A 25091-nucleotide genomic window follows, 5' to 3' on the forward strand; every position below is an offset into this window, starting at 1 on the left:
CAGACTCGTCCAAGAAGCCTTGGGGGCAGACCACCCCCTGATCCTTAACATCTCCATGATGTCTCCAAATGAGACGCCCTCAGGGGTGACCTAGGGGAGCCTTCCCCTTCATCCAAGTCTGTGTCTTCAGTGACGGACTCAGGGGAGTCCATGTGCCTCCTCTTGCACTTACGCTTCCGAGGTACTTCATCGGGGGGGCTGTCCGAGGAGTACTCTTCAGCAGTTGGATGTTCCAAGGGAACCACTTGGGACATTGAGGCGGGCTGTCCCTGGGACCGGCTGGTGGGGGCCTGGCCCAACTGCAATGGAGTGCGGATGGAGCCGTGGCAGGGACCGGGGTCCGGATGTCCTCGACAGTGCCCTTTCCACTACGTCTAAGCCGAGGGGGAGCCAGCTTCTCTAAGCCCCGAGAGCCGACCCCCACTCGGATCCGACGCACGGATCGGAGTCGGAGCCGAAACCGTCGGATCCGAGAGGCCGGTGTGCTCCGACCTGGACGGAGCCGAAGACACACCAGCTCCCTCGGATCCGAGGCTCGGCCCTCGGCTCCGAGAGGTCGGGTCCGGCACCAAGCACTCAAGGGATGGGACGGATCCGAGGTGCGCCGACCCATCGGATCCGACCCACCCCCGGATCCAAATCTGCCCGGCGCCGACAGCTCCGAACCCGTGGTATGGGTCGGAGAAGGAGCCAAGGGGGCGAAAAAAGGTCGGGCCCTCCCGGATGGGGGGGGGGGGGGCTAGGAGCGTTCCCATTTGCATTTGGGCCTGGATGAATTTCCTCATCATCCGGTCCATATCAGCTTCACTCATAGAAAATGTTGACCTAGTGGAGGCCACCGAAGCGGACCTAGAGAGCCGCCTCGGAGACCTCCTGGAAGGGCTAGCCTCCTCCTCCTCGGGTCCAGGAGAGAACCGAGGGGAGTGGAGCCGAGGAGGAGGAAAGCTAGAAGGCACAGGGGAGGCCCGCTTAGATGGAGGAGCCGAACTGGAAGTTTCGGCTCTTCGCTTGTGGTGCTTCTCCCTGTGCCTCTCCTTCTGTCTTTCCCTAGAGGATTCCTTCCCCTCCGGCAACTTAGAGGGAGGTTGAGTCCCAGCCGGAGGGGGAGAACTCACAGCAATAGGTTGCTGAGTGGAAGAGGCAGAGGCCGAAGCGGTATCTGGAGGTAAAAGACCCGCCAGCACCAACTTCGACCTCCGCTCCCTCAAAGCCCGGGGGTTGAACCCTGCACAAATGGTACAACCAGATGACAGGTGTTCAACCCCAAGATGACCATCGAAAGTGTGGCCATCCGCTGGGGACAGCTTATGGCCACACTCGGTACATTTCGAGAACACAGCCTTATGGGCTTCAGACATCGAACCCTAAGGCCTAACACAAAACACACACAAACAAACTACGCAAAACCCGAGAAAATTAAATAAAAGAGAGAAAAGCCTAAACACACTCAACACTAACTATATCAATAAAGAAAATAAAGATTTTTAAAACTTTTTTAGTCAAAAAATTAGTTCTTATCTTCACCAACGCCAGGAGCTCTGGAATTCCGTAGCTACTTGAAAAGCGGCAAACGAAATCTGAGGTCAGTCAGGGCTTGGCAAGGGGTTATGGGTAAGAGGGAGGAGCTAGGAGCTCGGAGCCTAAGCTTTTGAATTGCCGGCTCGGATCCGAGGTCGGATCCGATACCCACAGGTTGCAGACGAATGAAGTCTGCCTACTTCAGATCTGTTGTTCAAGGGTAAAAAGGCACAAATTCTCAATTGAAGAAACTCCTTCCTTAGCCTCAACAAGCTAATTAGATCACTAATGAACACCTCCAAAGCCAATTATGAATCAAAACTAGCCTCAGAAACAAAGGGTAACCACAAAGCCTTTTTCAGTTAAGTCAGGAACTTCCATGGCAAAGCCTAGGTTTGTTCCAAATTAGTTCTTAACGGTACCACTTACACTGATCCTGTTGACTTACCCAACCTGCTAGCAGATAGTTTCAGTGCGGACTTCACTCTCCTGTCCTCCCCAAAGGCCCATTCAACATCCCCGATACTTGTCCCATACCTCACATCTCCATAGATCAAGCACTAAAGGTCCTATTCAAGGTAAAGAACACAGCTTCCATGGGACCCAATAATATCTCAGGCTGTATTCTGCACCATCTCCAGCAAGAACTAGCCTCATCATTGAGCACCCTATTCAACCATACCCTAAGTACAGACTTTGTTCCAGCACAGTGGAGAACTGCCATTGCCATCTCCTTGCACAAAGGTGGTGCCACTACTTACCCTGGAAACTATCGCCCCATTAACTGGGCAAGGCTTATCTGTAAGGCCATAGAGCATATTATTATGGAAGTCATAAAGAGGGACATAGGCAATCTCCAAGTACTTAACAACCTACATAGTTTGGATTTGTCAAGGGCAAATCTTGCCTGTTGAACCTGGTTGACTTTTTTGAGAATGTCACCATGGCCTGGATGAAAGACAGTCCATACACACAGCTTACCTCGACTTGGCCAAACCCTGTGACAATCCCCCACTCGGGCATCATCGAAACGCAAAACAACTTGGCATAAATCTCTATCTCATCAGGTGGGTGGCCAACTGACTTACTGTCAGAACCCATAAGGTCAAAATAGGTGCCTCTACCTCCAACAGCAAACGTGTCACTATTGGTATTCCCCAGGGATCTGTCCTAGGACCCCTACTGTTTGGCATCTACTTCTCAGAGGTTCAGGAAAAGATAAAAGGCCTCTGGATGACTAAGTTGGGTGCTGCACTGACTCCCCAAATGATGTTAACATACTACAAGAGGGTCTCACAGTAACAAATGACTGATGCCAAAGTCATGGCCTTAAGTTAAATGCAAAAAATGTACTATCATACTATTCAGCAAAACCACAGCCCATACTGTTTACCACATCAATGGCAACCCTCTAAGCACACAACCTGTGGAGAGAGACCTGAGTACACAGGTTGACAACAACCTCACAATCGACCATCATGTAGCAGCACTGGTCAGAAAAGCTTTTTACTTGGTTCATCTCGTACATAAAGGGATTGCATCCAGAAAAAAGGAGGTTTTTACCTCTCTGAGCTCCTCCCTCATCAGGCCAATAATTGAGTACAATGCTCGGTTTGCTATGTACTTCTCTAAACACCTGCACCAACTGGAAAGGCAGAAAAACATCACAAAGAAAATCCACTGCCTTCAACACCTGCCCTGTGTAGACAAGCTCAAATCACTATTGCTCTACTCGGTATCATACAAATTGCTCAGAGTTGATCTGTGTCCAGCCTACAAGGGAATCTCGAACCCTGCCCTATAAGAGATGCTCCATATCCCTAAGTTTAACTCCTCACGCATTACCCAATCGAAAGGCCTAAATCTAATATACATCAACAAAACCTGCTGGAGAGGCAGGTTTATCTCCCATAGGCTGCTCCATCTCTGGAATAGTAGACTCTCCATACACGTCAAACAATGTACGTCGCTGAACTTGTTCAAGCCTAACCTTGATGAGTGGGAGAGAAACCACAAATCTGTCCCAGGGGTTCCACCTGTGCCCCTCACTGACAGGGGTGACAGGTACTGAATGAAGTTTCTTTTTTGGGGATAAACTCTTGGCTAGTCTTTTAAGGGCCCCAGGGCCATTAGCCTAGTAACCTCCTTTGATCAGTCATGAAAATATGAGGTTAGGCAAGTACTGTTTTTCTGTACCTCTGTAAATCTATCCATCCGTGTTATTTTTAATATTTCCTGTGATTAAAACTCTGGCGTTTATTGCAAATAGATGTTTAGTATTTTCATGTTCTATTACTAAAAAAGTTATGCTCTTACCATAACGTTCCATCTGTGTTGTTGATCTTCTTTCATTCATTACTGATGGGTGTTGGTTCCATCCTTGGAACCAAGTCAGCCGTTATATAACAAGCAGTCAGGAACTGTAAATTAAGTAATCATCTATAAGATTACTTCTTCAAAATTTATCTTATTTGATCTCCTAAATTGTATTGTCATATTAAATGAACTGTAACAATGTATACAAATATGTACTTTGCCTATATTATTGTAACCTTTATTAGTGTTGCAACTATTTTGATTTTTTTCTTTGGAGCTTTTCTCCCCGGGCCTCTACTGAAAATGGACATGTATCCAGTTAGACTAGCCCGGTCAACAAATGTAAAACAAAAATAAATAAATAAAGCTTGTGCCAGCCAAAAAATTCTCGAGCTAAGCTTTTACTCATAGTGCCCTCTCCATACTACCTCAGATAAAATTTACCCATAATGAAAGGACTAACTACAGAGAGAAAAACAGAGCCTTTTTCTGAGCAACTTCCTTATCATAGGATAGGACCATAGCCAAACCTTCAAGAGTCTTTTGTAGTGGGATGGTGGGTGGGTTGCAATGAATGAATGATCAACACAGATGGAACGTTATGGTAAGAACATAACTTATCTGATGTTGTTAAGCTTCATTCATTCCTTACTGAAGGAACAGAGTCCCTAGCTGCCTTGTTTCCTGGGAGGTACTATGGAAGAATATTCCTGAGTACCACTGAACCAAAGGAGGCTCTCCCCTGGAGACCATATCCAATTTGTAATGCGTGATAAAGGTATGAGGAGAGGCCCATATTGCTGCTGCATAAATGTCATCCATGGAAGCTCTTGCATGGAAAGCAACAGATGTTGCGACTGATCTCGTGAAATGTGCTTTGATCTTAGAAGGTATAGAAACCTTGTTTTGTTGATAAATAAAGGAAATGCAATCTCTCAGCCATTTAGATAAAGTAACTTTGGACACCGATTTGCCCAATTTTGGGCCAGAGTAGGATATAAACAATTGCTCAGACTTCTGTATGGATTTAGATCTGTCAAGGTAAAAATGCAGTTGTCTGTGAACATCGAGCAAATGCAATGAATATTCTCTTTATTAGCGAAATTTGGAAAGACAAGTAGATCAATTGTTTAATAGTCATATCAGAAACAACCACAGATAAAAATGAGGGATTAGTCCATAGTGATACAGTGTCCTTATGGAAGACCATGGAGGGGCGTTTTATATGCAAGGCTCGTAACTCAGAAATACGTCTAGCTGAAGTAATGGCCACCAAGAATAAGGTTTTCCAGGATAAAAATTTTAAGTCACAACTGGCGGCAGATTCAAAAGGAGGGCAAGTCAAGGCTTGTAGAACCAGTGTCAAATTCCATGGCTCAATCAGGTTGTTTGAAGGGGGGTCCGATATGTAAAACTCCCTTCAAAAAGGTTTTATACAGATGGTGAGAGATTAAGGAGCAGCCTTCAAAACCACTGCGGAAGCTAGAAACTGCTGCCAGGTGTGCTCTAATGGAAGAAGCGGCAGCTCCAGAATGAAGGAATTTAGATAGATAATCTAAAAACCGTCAATAGCAGTGCTGAAAAAGGATTTTTTTCCTTTTTTGCAAGACCAAATAATGAATCGCTTCCATCTGCTGAGGTAAAGTTTCAAGGTGGATGGTTTATGGGAAGCCAGAAGAATGTGACCGACAGGGGAGGACAGGTTGCTCTACTGGCAATCACCATAAGTGGAGGGACCAAACTGTCAGCTTGAGCTTCGATAAATGTGGTTATGTCAATCTCTGTGTATGTGCAAGTAGTTCTGAAGTTGGATCCAGAATCCAAGGTTGCTGTAGTAGGCGAGGCCAAAGGAAGGGGAACCAAATTTGTCGTGGCCAGTAAGGTGCAATGAGGATTACTCTGCTTTTCAACCAATGAGGCTTCATCAAGCATTGGGGAATCAGTGAGAGTGGTGGGTAAGCATAAAGAAGTCCTATGGGCCAATCGTGAACAAGACAATCCCTTGGGGACTCCCCTTCGGGGGAATTATGGCAAAGTAGCTGCTGCATTTGTGGGGGATGCAAACAGATCGCAGCAAGGCTGGCCACAGCGACTGAATATCTTCTTTGCTATGACAGGATTGAGGGACCATTCATGAGGCAAGAGAATGCATCTGCTCAACTTGTCTGCAATTACAATGGAATCCTCGGGAATGTGTGTTGCTATCAGGAGGCGATTGGAAGCTATTGCCCATTGCCAAATTCTCATGGCCTCTCAACACAATGGGTAGGACTTGGTTCTGCCTTGTTTGTTGATGTACCAGACTACTGACATGTCAGACTGGATGTCAATTGTTCCTGAAGGGAGAACAGACTGAAATGCTTGCAACACTAGAAGCCCACCCTCAGTTCTAGAACACTGAGGGTCTATAGTACGTGACTGAATGTTTAGGTGATCTAACACCTAAACATCGACACGTAAATGTTGAAGTCTGACCATCGCTAACAGCCATTTACGCTAATTTTTTTCCCCTGGGAAAAAAATTGCTTGGCCGTCATTGGTAATTTTCCCTTTTCCCCAGTGTAGAGTGATCTCAGACTTGGTATATTTAGTTGGGGGGGGGTGTGCGGGACGAAGTCCCCCACTTGATTAGTGTTTAAAAAGGTTTGTTTTGTTTCCACTGGCCAAGTGAATTTTTTTCCCAGGGAAAAAATTCAAGCAAATGGCCGTTCATGGTTTTAGGTGTTCAACATTTGTGTCGACATTTAGGTGTTCGATCACATAATATAGACCCAACACAGGCATGCAGAATAGCATGTATGGATGACCAAGTGCCTCGGACAGTTTTTCCCTGGTAGTGCCCCCCCCCCCCCCCCAGAACACGGAGGCATCTGTGTTCACCATGGCTTTAGGCTGAGAAGGGGAGAAACTTCGACTCCATAGGTTCTCTTCTGACTTCATCCACCAACGTAAGTCTTGTCTGCACCGATTTGTTAAACTGATCTGAAATGTCATGGGGATATTCAAAGGGGACCATTGTGTTCCAAAAGCCACTGAAGAAGCTTCATGTGCAGTCTTGACAGTGGGACCATTGTTATAGATGTTGCCATGGACCCTAGCTGTTAAAGGCCACTCTTCAGGAGCATTGATAGAGCTGTCCAGAGAAAATCTCTGGACCCTTGGTTACATGGACCCCCTCTGTGTCTTAAGGGACATCTTCCAATGGAGTTCCTCCAGTGTATCATGGAAAGGACCTTGGGATTTTTGAACCACATCTTTCCACTCCTCTGATTCCTGGAACATGATTGTTGAGGTGTGGAAAAATATACGCTTATGGCAGATAAGGTCTTACTGTCCTTTTCACACCTGGCTAAAGTGTCTTTTACCTTTGGGCCAAAAAGAGAGACCACCTCTATGGGGGCATTTAGGAAGACTTAAAAGGATCTGCAAAGTCACAGATGCATCCAGGTGCGACATCTTGTAACAACGCCTGCACCCGCTGCTCTAGCCACCTCTTTTATAGAGTTAGAAATCAACCTCATGGACAAATTAAAGATGGATTTCAGGGTTGGAAGCTGTGAAGCAATTTTGTCCTGTAACTCATCAGAGACTGCTCCTGCCAGGTTTTCTGAGTGTTCCAAAATTAGGTCTATCTGAAGCAGAGTAAAGTGTGCCAGATAATTCAGGGACCGGATGGCAAAGGTCGCTGAAGAATACACCCACTTCACAAGTCTATCGCCTGACACTCCTTGTTTGGGGAATGGACAATAGTGCTCTCTTTGGCGAGCTCTTTTTTTTAGTAGCCGCCGCCACAACCATAGTATCTACTGGAAGGACCTTAGACCAGTGTGGGTTGTTCTCTGGAGGGAAAAGAATTTTGTCTGGCCTTCAGGGGATAGGCTCAATGGTATCAGGACTCTTCCACACGTGCTGCACGATGAGCTGGATGAGGTCATCTGCAGGCGGGGTCACCCAGGAGGTAGAGGGCCGGGCCCGGAAAGCCTGCGAGAATACAGATTTCCTCAGAGGAAGGGGTGGTGGACTTCCAATCACCCCACAAATTTATGATTTCTAAGATGTCTGCAAAGGAGACATCATCGGGGGTGACTGTGTGGACTCTTCCCCCTCGTCGTAGTCTGTATAGTCGGTCAGAGTCTCCTCTGGGGAATCCACGTGCTTCCTCTTGTATGCTCTCTTGCGAGGAAACACCTAGATGGGAGCATCCTGCAGAGGGAGAAACTTGTTGAAGGATGTCTTGAGGTTCCCAAGCCTAGTGTCCATGAGTAGTGGGCTGTGTCAGCTTTGGCTCAGAGGACGGGAAAAGGTGGATCTCTGGCACTGGAGGGACCAACAGAGAGGCTGCAGAGGCCAGTGCCCTCTTCATCACCTACAAAGCAGGTCCTCCCAAAGAGGGGTGGGAGCCCAGAACTGAGAAAGACAATCTCAGGACTGAGGTCACACCCCACTCCTAAAAACCCGCTGCAAGGGAAGTAGCCACAGGAGAAGACGGCCCTGTCAAAGCAACCATAACCATGGCAGATGTGCGAAAAGGAGATGCCTTACCAGGAAACAGTGCCGACAGACCAGTCTCAGTCCCGAGGATGGCCCGGCTCCGGGAAAGTCGAAGGCTATAGGGTAGACTCCAGTACCGTGGAAAGATCTACCACTGGTACTGAAGAAGCTGGTACCTGGACTGACATCAGTGACGAATGCTCCGAAACCTGCAAGAAAGTCAAAGGAAGAAAATATTGTGGAGTCCTTGGAGAAGATCCCTCAGCTTCAGATAGGAGGGAGGGTTTGGATGGAGTTGATATTACTCTGGCCAAGAGCTGATCCACAAGCCTCACTACATTAAGTTCTGAAAGACTCTTGTAGGAGCGGGAAGACATCCCCAAACGTGAAGTAGGGTGCTCTAAAAAGGGGCTGTATTGCTGGCCAACAAATGGGTCCACCGAGGGGGAATATCTGGTCTGAAGAGTGATTTCACCTTTCAGCAAAGAGGTCGAAAGACCAATATGAAGTACAGGGAGGGGGAAGTGACCGGATCTTGGCCAACTACTTTTGGTGCCAAAAGGTGGGTCAGTGCCATTGCTGTAGAAATTGTCAGAGTTGTGGTCAGTGCAGACATAGGTGCTGAAGACGACGACGGCACTGAAGCTGGTTGTTGTCTTGGAACTGAAGTCAGTGCCAAGGTTGAAGGTTTAGGCCCGAAGCAGAGGATATTGCCAATTTATGGACCTTTAGTCTCATTTCCGACTGTTTAGTTTCAGTGTCATGAGGAGAGGCGAGTAAGGATTTGCTCCTCTTTTTATGTTTTCTCTTAGGAGGGGGTGAGCTCTCAGACTCAGAGATAGCCTTCACGAAAGGAGATTTCAATAGACCTTTCAGTGGGGAGTCTTACTTGGGGCCTGGTGAGAGAGAGGGATACCCAGTCACAGGACTGTGTGCGCTCCCCGAGTGCTCTTAAGGGAAATTGTGCTTGGTGAAGAGAGCTGCATCTGGAAATGCTGTGCATCTATTTTTGTTCCAAGTGAATGTCTCTCACCAGTGTCCGTGGTGAGGATCGAGACTTCTTGATCACTAGCCCAGAGGAGGGACGTTACAGAATCCTCATATAAAATCTGGGTAAAGGTATTAAGGTTATTACACTGACATTGATCCAAGAGCTTGAAGGACCAAGTGGGCTGAAATATTGGTAACGCAGATTATTTTTCGTACCTGTGATCTGACTGTTTGTACTCTTGCGGGAGGTAGTGAAACTACCATTGACTGTGTTGAAAACTGCTCCTATGAATTCCAAATTTTGAGTCAGCTGTAGTTTAGACTTGTCAGTTTATGGTTATTCCCAGATGAGAACAAGTTTGGAGAACCTGATTTCTTGCTCTTCTCAATAGATGTCTGGTCAAGGCAGTAATGAGCCAGTCATCTAGACATGAAAATACACTGAATCCCTGCAGTCTCAAGTAAGCTATTACTACTGTCATGCATTTAGTGAACACCCTGGGGGTTCTGGTGAGACCAAAGGGCAGAGTTCTGAACTGGCACTGACTGGCTCCCAGCCAGCAGCATAAATTCCTTCTGGATCGTCTGTTTATCTTTATGTAATAGACACATCCTGAAGAAGGTCCATCAAGCACATCAAGTCATCCTTGCCCAGAAAGGGGAGACCCGACTGAACCAGGACTATCCGAAATTTGGTATGTTGTACTGATTTGTTCAAGTTGCTAAGATCCAAAACTGGTCTCCAGTCACCTGTTCTCTTTGGCACTAAATCAAACCTTGAGTGAGTTCCGGATTCTATCTGGTCTGGCAGGACCTGTTGGATGATGTTTTCTAGCAGATTTTGTATACGAATTCTTCCCCTCTAACTCGGTGGAATATCTGGGATTAATCTCGAGAGTGGAAGTGGGAGAGAAAAGGGGATTATATAGCCTCTGGATATAATCTTCTGCACCTAAGTATCTTTTATGTCTAGCCAGGCTTTCTGATGCAAGGAAAATCGACCCTTGACTGCCTCCAAAGGTGGACAATCAGACCTCCTTTCAGGAGTGCTGGTAGGGTCTGGCAGGGAAAATCTCTGGACCCCTGGATGTGTGAGCCTCTTCTGCCACTGGGGTGGCGTAGACTATTATAGATTCCCCCCTCCGATCCTGGGGAAGCTTCCTGTTGTGTCCTGAAAGGACCTTGGGATTTCCTGAACCACATCCTTTTGACTACCTTGTTGATTTCTTGAAAATGATCTTTGTGCCCACTGCAGAGAGGGTCTTTCTTTCCTTCTCACATCTAGATAAAGTTTCTTTCACTGTGGGGCTGAACAAAAGTGCCATCAAAAGGAGCATTGATGAACGAAGACTTGAAAAGGCTCTGAAAAGTCACATTAGCACATCCAGGTGTGTCTCCTGAAGGAGATGTTTGTACCTGCTGCTCGAGGGGCCCATTGTTGCATGGGAAATAATAAGAAGTTATGTTCTTACCATAACGTTTCATGTTAGTTGTCTTCTTCTCGCCTTCTTTCTTGCTGGATGGGTTCGGAGCCAATCCTCGGCTCCGACTTTGCCTATACAATAGCTCGAGAGCTATTTTTTACCGGCTCGAGGCAGCCCTATAACCCACAATACCATGCGCTAACTCCCCAGATCTCGTTTGGAAGCTAAGACATAGTATAAATATAATATCATAATATCATAATCCTTATTTGTAAGTACGGGCTCCCTGCTAGTAACATTAAGGATACTGGGAAACCGTAACATGTTATATCTCCAGAAATGGAAGGACTCAGAGACCTGAAGTCTATCCAGGCTAGGGGGCAGGAGGGAGGGACGCAAGAAAGAAGGCGAGAAGACAACTAACATGGAATGTTATGGTAAGAACATAACTTCTTAATGTTAAGTTGTCATTCTTACCTTCATTCTTGCTGGATCGGACAGCGTCCCTAGCATCTTAGTCCTGGGTGGCTCAATTGAACAGACTCCTGAGTATGGTGGAACCAAAGTCAGCTCTATTTCTGGAGGCTATATCAAGTTTGTAATGGGCAATAAAGGTATGTTTGGAAGCCCATGTAGCTGCTGCACATATGGCATCTAGTGGTAACCTTGCTTGAAATGCCGTTGATGTTGATAATGTCCTGGTTGAATGAGCTTTAGACCTAGACGGAAGTTGCCTGTGTCTCAACTCATAGACAAAGGTAATAATAGATGTCAACCATCTGGAAAGAGTAACCTTCGATACCGGAAGCCCTTTCTTTCCTGCAGCATAAGAGAGAAAGAGCTGGTCTGACTTTCTGAGTTGTTTTGTCCTGCCTAGATAATATCGTAATTGGCAATGAACATCTAATGAATGTAATTTCTGTTCAGCCGTGTTGGCATAGTCTGGGAAGAAGACAGGCAAGTCAATGGAGTGGTTTAGATTAGTTTCCGAGGACACTTTCGGTAGGAAGGAAGGGTTTGTTCTGAGAGTTACCCTGTCTTTGTGAAAGACCAAATAAGGGGGACTGACCGACAAAGCTTGAAGTTCCGATACCCTTCTGGCAGATGTTATGGCTACTAAAAACAGAGTTTTCCAAGAAAGAAGCCTGAGGGAACAAGAAGCTGCAGGTTCAAAGGGAGGCAGAATCAATGAGGTTAGAACTAAATTCAAATCCCATTGTGGAGGTGGATCTTTAACTGGAGGTCTAGGCAAAAAGATGCCCTTGAGGAAGGCTTTACAAAGTTTGTGGGACATAATATTTAATTCTGAGAGCCAAACATGAAAATTAGCAATGGCCGCTAATTGTACCCTGATAGTGGCCGACGATGACCCTGAATGAAAAAGCTCCACCAGAAAATCTAGAACCTTTTGAATGGGTGCATGGAAAGGATCTAGGGACTTAGTTTGTGCCCAATGCAAAAAACGCTTCCATTTACTCGCATACGTCTTCCTAGTATTGGACTTATGGGAAGCTAGAATGATATCACGAACAGGAGGAGAAATAAGGGGAAGCCTGGCTAAGGCTGGAAGTGGAGCAACCAAGCTGTGAGGTTGAGGGAATGAAGAGACTGATGCAGCTTGCCCGTGAGATGGGTCAACAGATCCGGAAGGGGTTCCAGATGCCAAGGCTGCTCCAGTAGGTAACTGTGCAGAAACGGAAACCATACTTGTTGAGGCCAAAACGGGGCAATGAGGATCATTTTGGATCTCAATGCGGTTGCTTTCTTAATTAATTGTGGGATCAATGGCAAGGGAGGAAAGGCATATAGAAGATCCGGGGGCCAAACGTGAACAAGAGCGTCTCTGGGGGGTGGCCTGGTAGAGGAAAGAGTGTGAAGAAGTCGAGGCACTTGCTCTTTTGAGGAGTTGCAAAAAGATCGCAGCAAGGCTGGCCCCACTTCTGAAATATTCTGTCTGCTACTGCTTGATTTAGAGACCACTCGTGAGGCATGAGGATAGTTCTGCTCAATCTGTCCGCTATGACGTTGGACTTCCCGGGGATGTCCGTTGCTATCAGAAACCGTTGAGAGGAAATCGCCCATTGCCAAAGTCTGAGTGCTTCTCGACATAGGGGGTAGGACTTTGTTCCACCCTGCTTGTTTATGTACCACACTACAGACATGCTGTCCGTTTGAATTGCTATAGTCCCTGTGGGAAGAGAGCTCTGAAGGGCTTGCAACATCAAAAGCACCGCCCTCATCTCCAGGACATTTATGTGCAGGTGGCATTCTGATTGTTGCCATGTGCCCTGGACTGTCCTGCCCTGATAATGCCCCCCCACCCAATCAGGGAGGCATCCGTTGTCACCGTGGCAACTGGGGGGGGGGACAAAGGGTCTGCCCTGAAAAAGCTGAGGGGAAACCATCCACCAGGAGAGATGATTCTTGCAAGAAGGGGTTATCAAAATATTGTGAGTCACTGGTAGCTATTGAAAGGACCACTGAGAAAACAGCATCCACTAAAGGAGCCTCATGTGGAAGCGGGCTAATGGGAGTAGAAGAATCGCTGCTGCCATGAGGCCTAACACTTTCAATACTAGCTTGACTTGAACTCTGTTGGGCTGAAACAGGGACTGAACATTCCGCCTTATGTCTGACACTCTCTGAGGTGGTAATGTTGCAGACATTTCTGTGGTGTTTAATACGGTGCCTATAAAGTTTATACATTGACAAGGCGACAAGCAGGACTTTGCAAAATTTATAGAAATACCTAGACTGTTGCAAAGTTGAATAGTGTAATCCCTGGCCATTATATGATGCTGCTTGGTGGTAGCAGAAATGAGCCAGTCATCTAGATATGGAAACACCTGGAATCCTTTTTGTCTCAGGTGAACCATGACCACTGCCAAGCATTTGGTGAACACCCGGGGGGCTGTGGTGAGACCAAAGGGCAGGGTTCTGAATTGATAATGACTGTCTCCCAGCCGGAAGCGGAGAAACCTCCTGGAATGCCTGTGTATCTTTATATGATAGTACGTGTCCTGGAGGTCTAAGGAGCACATCCAGTTGTCTCTGCCCAAAAAGGGTAGAATGGACTGCAGTGTTACCATACGAAATTTTGTCTTTTGTACAGAGTTGTTCAATCTGCTGAAGTCCAAAATGGGTCTCCAGTCTTTTTTGGTACCAAAAAGAATCTGGAGTAGATTCCGGATCCTAGCTGATCTGCTGGGACAGCCTGGATGACTCTTTTTGTTAACAGCTTTTTTATTTCTAGCTGAGCCTGACTCCTTTGTGCGGGTGGTACGTCTGGTAGGGGTCTTGGCGGTTGTACCGGAGGGGAAGTGAAGGGAATTTTGTAACCCTCGGATATGATCTTCTGTACCCATGTGTCTTGGGAGAGGGATTGCCAGGCTTCTGGATACAGAGATAATCTTCCCCAGACTGCCTCCGAAGGCGGACAGTCGGGCAGCTTCTCAGGGATGCTGAAAGGGCTGGTCAGGGAAAGATTCCCTGGAACCCTGGTTCTGTGGACCCCCTCTGCCCCTACGGCAGCATCTGTTATTATTCCCCCCTCTGCCTCTAGGGGGAAATTCACCACGTGCGGCAGGCGTGACTCCCTGTGGTTTGCGGAACCACATCTTTCCACCTCTCTGTCCCTTAGGATAAGGTCTAGAAGGTGTGGAAAAATTGACTCCCATGGCAGAGAGAGTCTTACCATCTTGCATGCATCTGGGGAAGGTATTCTTTACCTGAGGTCCAAACAATTCTGAACCATCAAAGGGGGTGTTGGTGAAGGACGCCTTGAAGGGATCGGCAAAGTTAGAGTCGCATCCAAGCGTGATGTCTCAACGCAACACCTGTGCCAGCGGCCCTACTCGCTCCATCGGCTGCGTAAGAGATAAGCCGCATGGAGGAGTTAACAATGGAGTTCAGGGTGGCCAGCTGGGAGTTTATCTTGTCCTGATACCCCGCAGCAGAAGGATCCTGTACCGTTTCACCCAGCTCTGAGCAGGTCTCTCTGAAGGCGGGTGAAATGACATACATAGTTCAGCGATCGCATAGTAAAGGTCGCTGAAGCAAATATCCGCTTGCCGTACCTGTCCATGGTCCTGGACTCTGTTAGGAGAATGAACAGGTACAGAAGGCTCAGCCAATTCCTTCTTAGTGGCTGCTGCTACCACCATAGCATCAACTGAAACGCCTTTGGTGAGAAAGGACTTGTCCTCTGGTGCAGAAATAAATTTAGAAGGCCTCCTAGGGGTAGGTTCCATTGAGTCAGGAGCTGCCCACGCCTTTCTAGCCACTACCTCCATTAGTGGGTTGAAAGGGGGAGACACCCAGGAGGTGGAAGGGTGAGATCCAAAAGCGTCAAGGTAAACTGACTCGTCCTCGGAAGGTTTGAGAGTGGACCAATTTCCCCTCTGTTTTAGGATCTCTAGGATGTCTGAGAAAGAGACATCCTCAGAGGGGGATCTGGGGGAACCCTCCGACTCATCCAAGTCTGTGTCTGACGTGACAGATTTGGGGAAGTCTATGTGCTTCCTCTTGCACTTTCTTTTCCTAGGGGGTTCCCCTGAAACTTCAGGGGAGCCCTCGGAAGAGGAGGAGACATCCAAGGTGGGTACCCTACGCTTCGGATCTCTGCTGTCAGATATAGGAGGGTGACCGGAGACTGTAACAGGCACTGTAGAGGGAGGAGCTGCAGAACTTAACCTTGGAGTGGACACTGGGTCCAGCATGCTCCTCATCACCTCGAAGGCTCCCCTATCAGATACCAAAGTTAGTCCCGGCTCCGAAGAGACCGGAACCGTCCCCAGCACCGACAGAGAAGGCTCCGAGAATGATGTCGGGGCCGAACTAACCAGAGCCGAAGCTCCGAGAGGGAGAGCGGGGTCAGACAAGGGTCCGATGCCACTCGCCCCCTCGGAGCCGACCATGGAGTCCCAGCGCCCGGACCTCTCCACGGACGGAACCAATGAAGAGGTCGGAGCCAACAACACCCGAGCCGAAGGTGGGAGTATCGGCTCCGACGTGGGTAAGGTTACAGTTATGACAAACTCCGGCTCCAAACTCGAGAGGTGAGTCTGAGGAGGAATCGATGGTGGTACCAAAGGAGCCACAGTCTGGTGAGATGGGCTCTGGAGCATTTGGGCTAGTGCCTGAGATTTTATGAGTCTACTGACCACCCTCTCGATGTTGTGATCGGAGAGCCTGGATGACCTAGATGAGTGAGTCTTATGACTCCGCTCCGATAGGAGAGGGGATCTCGGAGCCGGACGGAGTCTATCGAGGGGGATCTAGAGCGCTTGCGCGCTGGGGCCGGCTTCGATGCTGGTTTCGGAGCGGATACCAGTTTACCCACCTCAGATCTGGATGGAAACTATGTCGGAGCCATCTCGATAAAGCCAGCCCTCGACTCAGAAGCTGAAGCAGAGGGTTTGGCGGTTTTTGAAGACTTCCCCGAGCCAGACTTGGACGGGGAGTCATCAGGCTTTAACAAGCCCCTTAGGATGAGCTTATTACGCCTCTCCTGCAGGACTCTTGAACTAAACGTGTGACAGACGGAACAAGAGTCCTGCAGGTGTAAAGGCCCCAAGCAATAGACACAAGAAGTGTGACAGTCTGTCAGAGACATTTTCTGACAGCACGAGTCACACTTCTTGAATCCCGAGACCTTAGTGTCTTTGGACATAGTCCTATCCGCAGTAAACACAGTCAGTCCACACACAAACTCAACTTAAAATTAGGAAAGTTAAGGGAATAAAACCCACACACACAGACACTATAAGGGGTGTGAAAAACTAAGGTGAAGCCCGTAGGCCCAAAGATAAAAATTAACTAGAGAAGGGAAACAGGGCTACAAAAAGGGTTGTACAATTAGTAGTGACCTAAACAAGGGTAACTAACTGGAGAAACTACCTGAAATTTTAGTTAAATAGAATAAATCTCTTACTGACCCGAGCTGGTAAAAAAAGACAACCTCGCAGCGAAGCGGCAAACTAGATCTGGGGAGTTAGCGCATGGTATTGTGGGTTATAGGGCTGCCTCGAGCCGGTAACAAATAGCTCTCGAGCTATAGTATAGGCAGAGTTGGAGCCGAGGATCGGCTCCGAACCCAAACAGCAAGAATGAAGGCGAGAATGACAACTTAACATCAGTCACTGATGAATTCAAAATAGATTGTATGGCAGCCAACTGAGAAATCATGGATGACTGGTCCTCTACAGAAATGGATCCTGAGAGGTAAATTGAAAGTTCCTTGATCAAATACCTCTGTAAACAACTGAAATGTGCTAAATGATTCAACAACCTTAAGGCAAAGGTCACTGAAGCATAGACATGCTTCCCAAACCTGTCCATCTTCTGTCAAAGGGATGAACAGTGGAACTCTGTTCAGAAAGTTCTTTTTTGGTGGCCGCTGCCATGACCATTGCATCAACAGGCACCCCTTTAGCTCAAACCTCCTTCCCCCAAAGGTGGTGCCAGAATGTTGTCCAGTCTTCTGGGTATGGGTCCAGCTGTGTCAGGTTCCTTCCACCCCTACTGAGAGACCAAATCAATGAGGTCACCAGTGAGTGCTGTAACCCAAGAGGTAGATGGGCCAATACCAAAAGCCTCTAGGAATACTGACTACACAAATGAAGTGTTGTTCGGGTTCCAACCTCCTCTGTATTTTATGATCTCAAGGATGTCTCCAAATGACACACCTTCTGGAGGCGATAGTGGGGACCCTTCACCTTTATCAAAGTCTGTATCCTCCGTGACTGACTTTTGGAAAGTCCAAGTGCGTCTTCTTGCACTTCTTCCTAGGGACCTCCTCAGTGTGGTGCCCCAGGGAGGTATCTGAAGAAACTGATACCCTGCTAGGAAGCCCAAAGATTTTGGATTGGCTGTCCCTGTGGCACAGAATGATGAGGCTCTAAGCGCAGAGACATCAGGGTAGAAAGGCTGAGGGTCTGAGGGGGTTAGATCCGTCCATCCTAAAGGAGTAGATAACACCCTCTTCACAAGCTCGAAGGCCGAATATCTGAGAGAGATAAGACCCTGGTACTGAGAAGGCAAGCTTCTGGACCACTGGTCCTCCCCTCCTCCAAAAGCAATCCCTCTGAAGAGGAAGTTGGAGTTGAGCTATCCAGTGTCAAAGCTCCAAGGAGCAGAGATGAGTTCAACAACTTCGGAGTCAACTCCAATGCCTCAGACCAGAGAGGGAAGCTTTGGCTCCTAGAGTCATCCATATCCAAAGAAATATGAACTGCTGCACTCAGAGTAAGCTTTGGATCCAAAGATAATGTTATCTTAGGATCCGAGCCAGACGGACCCAGGAGGCTTGGATCAAAGGACTCTGAAGCCACAGAAGGGATAAGAGGAGGAGCTTTAAGTGGGGATGTGGTTGATCGATTTTCCTCCTGACTATAGGGGTAGGCGCAGACAAGACACTGATCTGAATCTGCGCCAAGAGAAACTTCTGCATCACTCTTTCCACATCTTCCTCCATCAGACTTCTAAATGAACAAGTCGAGGCAAAAGAGGGGGATTTGGAATGGTGTCGGTCCAAAAAGGATGAGGACACCCTAGAAGGCACAGGATCATTAGCTGGTGAATATCTGGTCCTGGGAAGAACTGTAGGACTCGAGTTAGTCTGATTCAATGACTTTGACATACTCAAGACAGCAGGATCCATCACGCTTTTCCTCATCAGATCCAAGAACTTTGGGAACTTTTTGGATCCAAAGTGGGCCTTTTTCTAGATGGCTCCGAAGCCAAAGTGAAAGGCTTCTGAAATGAAGACTTTATTGCTTTAGTTTTACTGTTGGGGGACTGAGCCCCAGACATTGCTTCTCCAAAAGAGGATGGTAATCCTTTTAAGATGTTTATTTTTTTCTACTACAGCCCTAGGATTGAAGGCCTAAGATTGAAATTATGGCAGATCCAACAATCCTCTTGCAGGTGTTGTGGCACTAAACAATAAACACAATGTGTGGGCATCTGACAATGGTAGCTCATGCCCACACAACACACTTTTTAAACCCAGAGGGGCTTTTGTCCACCATTATACTAGCAACTACAACTAAGGAAAAGTTAAGACAGCTTTTTTTTTTTTTTTTGTCTAGAGAGAGAGGGGGCAGGAAAAAATATCATGGATGGTAAGAAAGGACTACACAATTGTTGAAAGGTAAAAAGAGCAGAATAAAAATTATCAACAAAAGAGAAAAAAAGAAAGAAGAAATTACAAAATATAATTGAAAAAATACAATATCGTATGAGGGTAAGGGATGAGAAATATATGAAAATATAAGGATTTAGAAGATTATCAATTGAAAAAAATATCACTTATCTGTTAAAGCTTGAGAGGTAGGCTATGTCTTTTTACAGAAAGATCTGAGGTAGCATAGGGGTGGGTACATTATGTGTAAAGGAGAAGCTCGAGAGCTTTTGGTTACCATAAGCTTTAGTAATGGCAGAGTCAGATCAGGGGATCGGAAATGAACCCATTAGCTGAGGGTAGAATGAAAACTGATATCAGATGCAAATATTTCCCTCAGACTGTCCTTATGGCAAAGTATTAATTCCCAAATGTATGCCTTGTAATTCAGAATTCTGAAGGTTAAAGTGGAAGAAAACACTCTTGCCAATACTGGCTAACATTTTACTTTAATTATCACAAGGTGAGGGATGGTACTGAGGACCATCCTGATGCCAGCATAGGACATATAGATGAAACAGTTGGACCAGATCTAAGGGGAAAGAAAAGAAATGTATTAGCCTGAAGTACCTTACAGAGCATATCTGCTATTTTCTGGATGATGATGGCTGGGTACTAGCATGAGTACAGGCAGCATTCAGCACACACACTCCAAGGCTGGCAAATATAGGAGGGACAGGAAGAAAATGAGCTACATCTATTTGTAACATATCACCTCAGTTCAGGGGAAACATTTGTTCCCATAAAAATACTTCCACACAATTAGAAAGATGGGCGTGGAAATCCACAACAGAACAAGCCCTACCTCTTTTCAAATCAGAATTATCAGACCTTATTTCCGCAAAAATAACTTTACAGGGAGTGCCCATCCAAAAAGTCTTCTGCATACCTTTTAGCCAAGGCAAGGATTTTTTTTTAGTAGTATTAACTTCATCACAAGAACAATGTTTAATTTTTTTTTTTTTTCCATAATAGGAGTTCCAGCAGAAGAGCACCAACTTGAAAGCATGAATGGTCTCTTACCCTGGTTACCAAAAGAAGAATCTTCCAGAGGGTGTCCCACACCCAGAGAAGATAGTTCTCCCATGCCCATTATCAGACATTGGAACAGTCAGGAGGATGTGGCAGCCAAAAGTTCATGTTGGCTGAAAGGACTACAACAGAGGAAGCCTGACAGGTGAGAGAGTACTCTGAGAAACAATGGCCACTGTAGGTTCACCCGCTATTGGCTGAGATGAAGATCAAGTCCATGATAATAGTAAGGACCTCCTTGCCAAGTGATTTTTTTTTTCTATGTAATGAGAGAGAAGAGCCAGATGGACCAGAGTATCTGTGTTGTAAACATGGAAGAAGCATTAAAAGTGTAAGTGTACTTGGAACAAGCTGGTCAGAAGATAGGTTGTCACTGAATTCCACAAACAGCACACTTACACTAGTAAAATGTATCCCAGTCCCTTCACTTATAATAGGTAAGAGAAAATAATTCTTCTGTTAGTATTGCTCACTCACTCAACACACACACAAAATCAAATTAGCAGGTAGGTTATGTTGGCATAAGCATTACACTGACAAGTCCCAGTCTGTTCCTCTGTAAACTTTTATGAGCAGTACACAGTTTTTCACAAAATTAGCCCCAAATACTTCAATAAATACTCTTATGATAAACATGAAACTTCCTAAACTATAAAAAAATTCCAGGTTTGTTACAGGGGAACAATAAATAGGTAAAATGTTATTTTTCCTACATGGGCAATAATTTCCAAGTAGAAGGGTTCCCAAACAGGAACCTTCCTGCCAGAAATGAAGCTCTTAGCCAACTGCTGCGCCAGGGAGTCAGAAATGCTTTGTCTTGAAACAGCAATAAAGTACTGCAGAAAGCTTCACTCTACCTGCTGAGTTCCCTTCTTGGGATTACCCAATCAGCAGTCAGAATGAAGTCGGAACAGACAATTTTTTTAAGCTGCCCGGTTTTCTAGGTAGAAAACAACCCATATAATTTAAGGGTTACTGCAGCAGTGGGAATAATCCATTTAATCCCACAAAAAACACCTACTTCATTCTGGCTATAGTACAAGAAAAAGAAAATTCTTCAAGAGGAGGTTGTAAGGACCAAAATTCCTCTGAATCTTAGATTTAGGTTTGAGAGTCTGCAGGAGAAGAGACCCTGCCCCTGTTTAAGTCAGAATCATCTGATATGTCTTCCTCAGGAATGTTTCTACTGACATGATTTACAGGTACTTCATTCTGAATACCAGGACTGTCTTCTGATTAACAATGGTAGCTTCTTGTTTATTCTTTACAAGTATCCCTGATGACAGACTATAAGAAGGTACTTCTGCCCCATCGAGAGGTCTCCCCCTCCCCAAACAACTGGAACTGCCAAAGAGGATGGTGGCTGAAAGGAGTACACCAAAGGAAGCTGGAAAGGACTCTTTGGCAAGTTTGTTCTTTCTAGGAACTGTGGAAGTCAGACCAGCCAAAGCAGGGCAAGTATTCAAGCTGTGACTGATGAGGATGTTTTGTATGCGTTAAGTATCACCATAACAAGTCAGTGGGAAGTTAATTTATCAGTTTTGTACAAGTAGCACATTTACACTGTCATATACATAGACTCCCCAACAATACTGGAATGCATAAGCAGCATACTAAACTCCTGTCAGAAATCCAGAAAAAAATGGCAAATAAGTTGTAACAGCATACACCAAAGACACTACACACCAGCATCATCCCTGCCCAGCTAAAACACTAAACCTTCCTTTAAACAATAAAAAGTTTATACAAGCAGTACATTTTGTCACCAAATAAGCAGAAGCTAAAAATCGTAGTCCCCGACAGGAAACTTGATATTAGAAAAATACTGGGTTTCTTAAAGGGCCAGAACGCCTAAAATTAAATAAAAGTAAAGAGCACTTTTTAAATGCAAACAAACAAATAGTGTGTGAAAGGGTTCCCCAATGGGGACTCCTCTGCCAAAAAGAACATGAAGGCAGTCTGCTGCTCTCATGAAGGCTACAGGTTGCTTCTTACAGTGGTAGCAAGAAAATACTGAAGATTTTCCATCCAGACTGCTGAGTTCACCTTCTACAGGGCTGACCAATTAGCAATCAGAGCCAGAGGTTTTGGAAATTGGCCTTCTGTTGTGTCTTAGGGAAGACAACCCATACAGCCAAAAGGCTACTGCCTGTTGCATCTAAAAGTCTGACAGCTTAAGAGCAGTGGCAGGAAAACTTTAAGAAGCTTCAGGAAAAAAAAATGGTACCATTTTTTTTAAAGAGAACAGCTTCCAAGACAGCAAGCAATGAAAAGTTTCATAGCCAGGAGGAGATGAAAGTCAAACCTGATCCAGTTTTACACCTCAGTTTGAGGTGAATCTGACAAGGTACTACCAGTACATCATGTTTACCTGGACTTCAAGAAAGATCAATGACTACATCCCACAGGATGCCAACAGGGAAACTGTTGTGGCTGGGAGTAGCGCCAAGACTGTGTCATTAGCTGATCCACAGTCAGAAAATGTAGTACACAGAAGACTGTAGAAAGAGGACTATGTCAGCTATTAGGAAGGTAACTAGTGCAGTAACAATGTGGTCTGTCCCAGGTCAGACACATCTGAGAACAAAGAGAACAAAATCATCCTCTTTATTGATGACACAAAGAAAGGTGCAACAGGGAAGGATGGCGGAAATTAACCAGTGGGAAGATTTGGGAAGTATGACCAAGTCGTTAGAAAGGCAGCAGTTCTGATTCAGTGCATATAAATGCAGGGTACTGCACCTAGGATACAACTTCCTTGGTTGTGAAGTATCAGTTGGGCACAGAAATAATGTTTGCAGAAGGATCCGATCTGGACTGGACCACCTATAAGACAGAGAAGCAGTGGCAGCCTCAGCAAAGAGAACAATGGAGTTTATCATCAGGGGTACCCGTCTCCAACAGCAGAGAGATAATGCTTCCACTCTAAAACAGCCCTACTCACACACGCACTAAACTGCTGTGTGCAGTCTGGAGGCCAGAGTGCTGGAAGGGATTCAGAGGAAAACCATAAAGATTCAGTGGATGGATGGATATCACCAAAGATCAAAAGACAAAGTTTTTACACCTTCAGGGCAGAAGAGACAAGGAAGGTAAAGTAATAACAGTGTAAAACATCATGCCAGAGAAAGATCTGAGTGGTTCATCCTGAACAGGGAAGGACACAGGAGGAAAAGGCAGTAGACAGAAGGGACTAACTATTCCTTGGCAATGTTCTTCACAAACAGATCCATGGACCCGCCTATTGGAATGGGTGGTGGGGAAGGAATCCAGAGACAATCAAGGGGCATGGGACAGGTAGAGAAAGGTTAAAGGGAAAGAAAACAATGTAAGCAGCTTGAATGCTGAATGCACTTAAAGGATAGACTACACTATCTTGTCTCTAGTCTGTCATCAAGTAGATGTTTGTTTAAAAAACAAGTTTGCTTGCCCATTATTTTCAGTCATCTTATTTGCTATCTCACCAAATATCCACTTAGTGAATGGGACATCTAACAGCTGACATTTGGCATTGTCAGGATAAGTTTTACTCCTACGTCAAGTCTGTCCCTTTGGTACTAGCCCTAACTGGGCCAAGCCAATGCAGATCAGACATTCAACTGCATCATGTACACACATTTTACGGTGTGGACCCCAATCTTATCTGCTACAGCACTGAGGGCTTTCAACTTGTGCTTACAAAGGTTAAAGACCACTGATGGTCCTGCACAGAAAATGGGTACAGCTGAATAAATTTCACTGGGACATAGGAAACAATGTGGGCAAACACAAATGCTATGATTTACTTCAATATTTAGTACTCCTCCCTAATGAAGATAAAGATCAATACAGACATACATGAATAAAAAAGTATCAAATCTGTGTCAGGGAGGTTAAAGAAAACATGAGATTGAGAAGTCATGAAAATCTGACAGAATAAATGAAATTTACAGTTACTTTAAAATTAAGCAGGGTAATAAAGAGCAGAATAATCTGGTACAATATATTAAATATTCATCACAAAGGACATTGCCCAAGTTTGTATCTCTTGTTCATACTATTTTTAATTAAAGGTAAATGGGCACAAAGTCAGTTTAAAACACTAATATTTGTAGCATTACTTACCTTCGCATTGATAGGCTGAAGATCAGCACTAACAGTAAATACATTTATAAGCACTAGGGGAAAAAAACGAAAATAAAACAAATTAATATATATAATTTTACAATTATGCCACATACTCTATTTCTACATGGGCAGAAGTTCCAGCAACATCCCAGTCAGTTAAAATAACAAAAAAATTAAAATGAAAACATTGTATATATACATAACAATAGCAAATTAAAAAACAACAGGAGTCTGGATATTTCATCTTCTACATACCTTTGGAAAATAAGTAAGCATTCATGCAGACGTAACTTTGCATCAGAATGATGATATGCTCCTTTGAACAAAGACCAACTTATTTTCAAAAGTCTCTGTTATTTTTAAGTCATCAAAACACCCCTTCCCAAATTAACACCTATTAAGCTACAACAAAGTAAATCAATAAAATGAATGATGAGGCACAGTAAACAATCCTGTCAACTAAATTAAGTGCAGACAAAGCATTTACTAAGCTCTCCAAGGTATGCACTGTATTCACTTTTCATAACAAGAGAGCATTCAGCTATAAGAAAAAGTGAAGGTAAAAACTAGTCCTAACTATGATGCTCAACGAATTGGGCTACTGAAAAAAAAAAAAAAAAAAAAAAATATATATATATATATATATATATATATATATATATATATATATATATATATATATATATATATATATATATATTATATATATATACACACACATATATATATACATATACACACACACACATATATATATATATATGTATATACACATATATATATATATATATATACACAAGTATATACACACACATATATATATATATATATATATATATATATATATACACACACACACATATATATATATATATATATGAAATATATATACCCAAACACACTCACACGTCTAACAAAATAAAGCAGTTCTAAAAAAATACATTTACTGAAACCACTTAACACATTTACTTACTATCCCCCCCCCAATGCACCTAACTTAGATTCATTCAAGTTAAATGAAACATTTGGTT

General features: G+C 44.9%; 1 protein-coding gene across 1 annotated transcript in view; it reads right to left on the bottom strand.

Annotated features, from left to right (window-relative positions):
• The window catches only part of CPAMD8 (C3 and PZP like alpha-2-macroglobulin domain containing 8), a 7231600-nt gene extending 7207498 nt beyond the window's left edge, over positions 1–24102 (bottom strand). Inside the window, exon 1 of the mRNA XM_044054766.1 lies at positions 24058–24102. The gene's annotated coding sequence lies outside the window, so the exon portion shown is untranslated. The remainder of the gene's footprint in view (positions 1–24057) is intronic.
• Positions 24103–25091: the final 989 nt, after the last annotated feature.

The sequence above is a fragment of the Protopterus annectens genome, chromosome 13.part0 (genome assembly GCF_019279795.1).
Source record: "Protopterus annectens isolate FY-2018-M chromosome 13.part0, PAN1.0, whole genome shotgun sequence".
Classification (NCBI taxonomy): Eukaryota; Metazoa; Chordata; order Ceratodontiformes; family Protopteridae; genus Protopterus; species Protopterus annectens.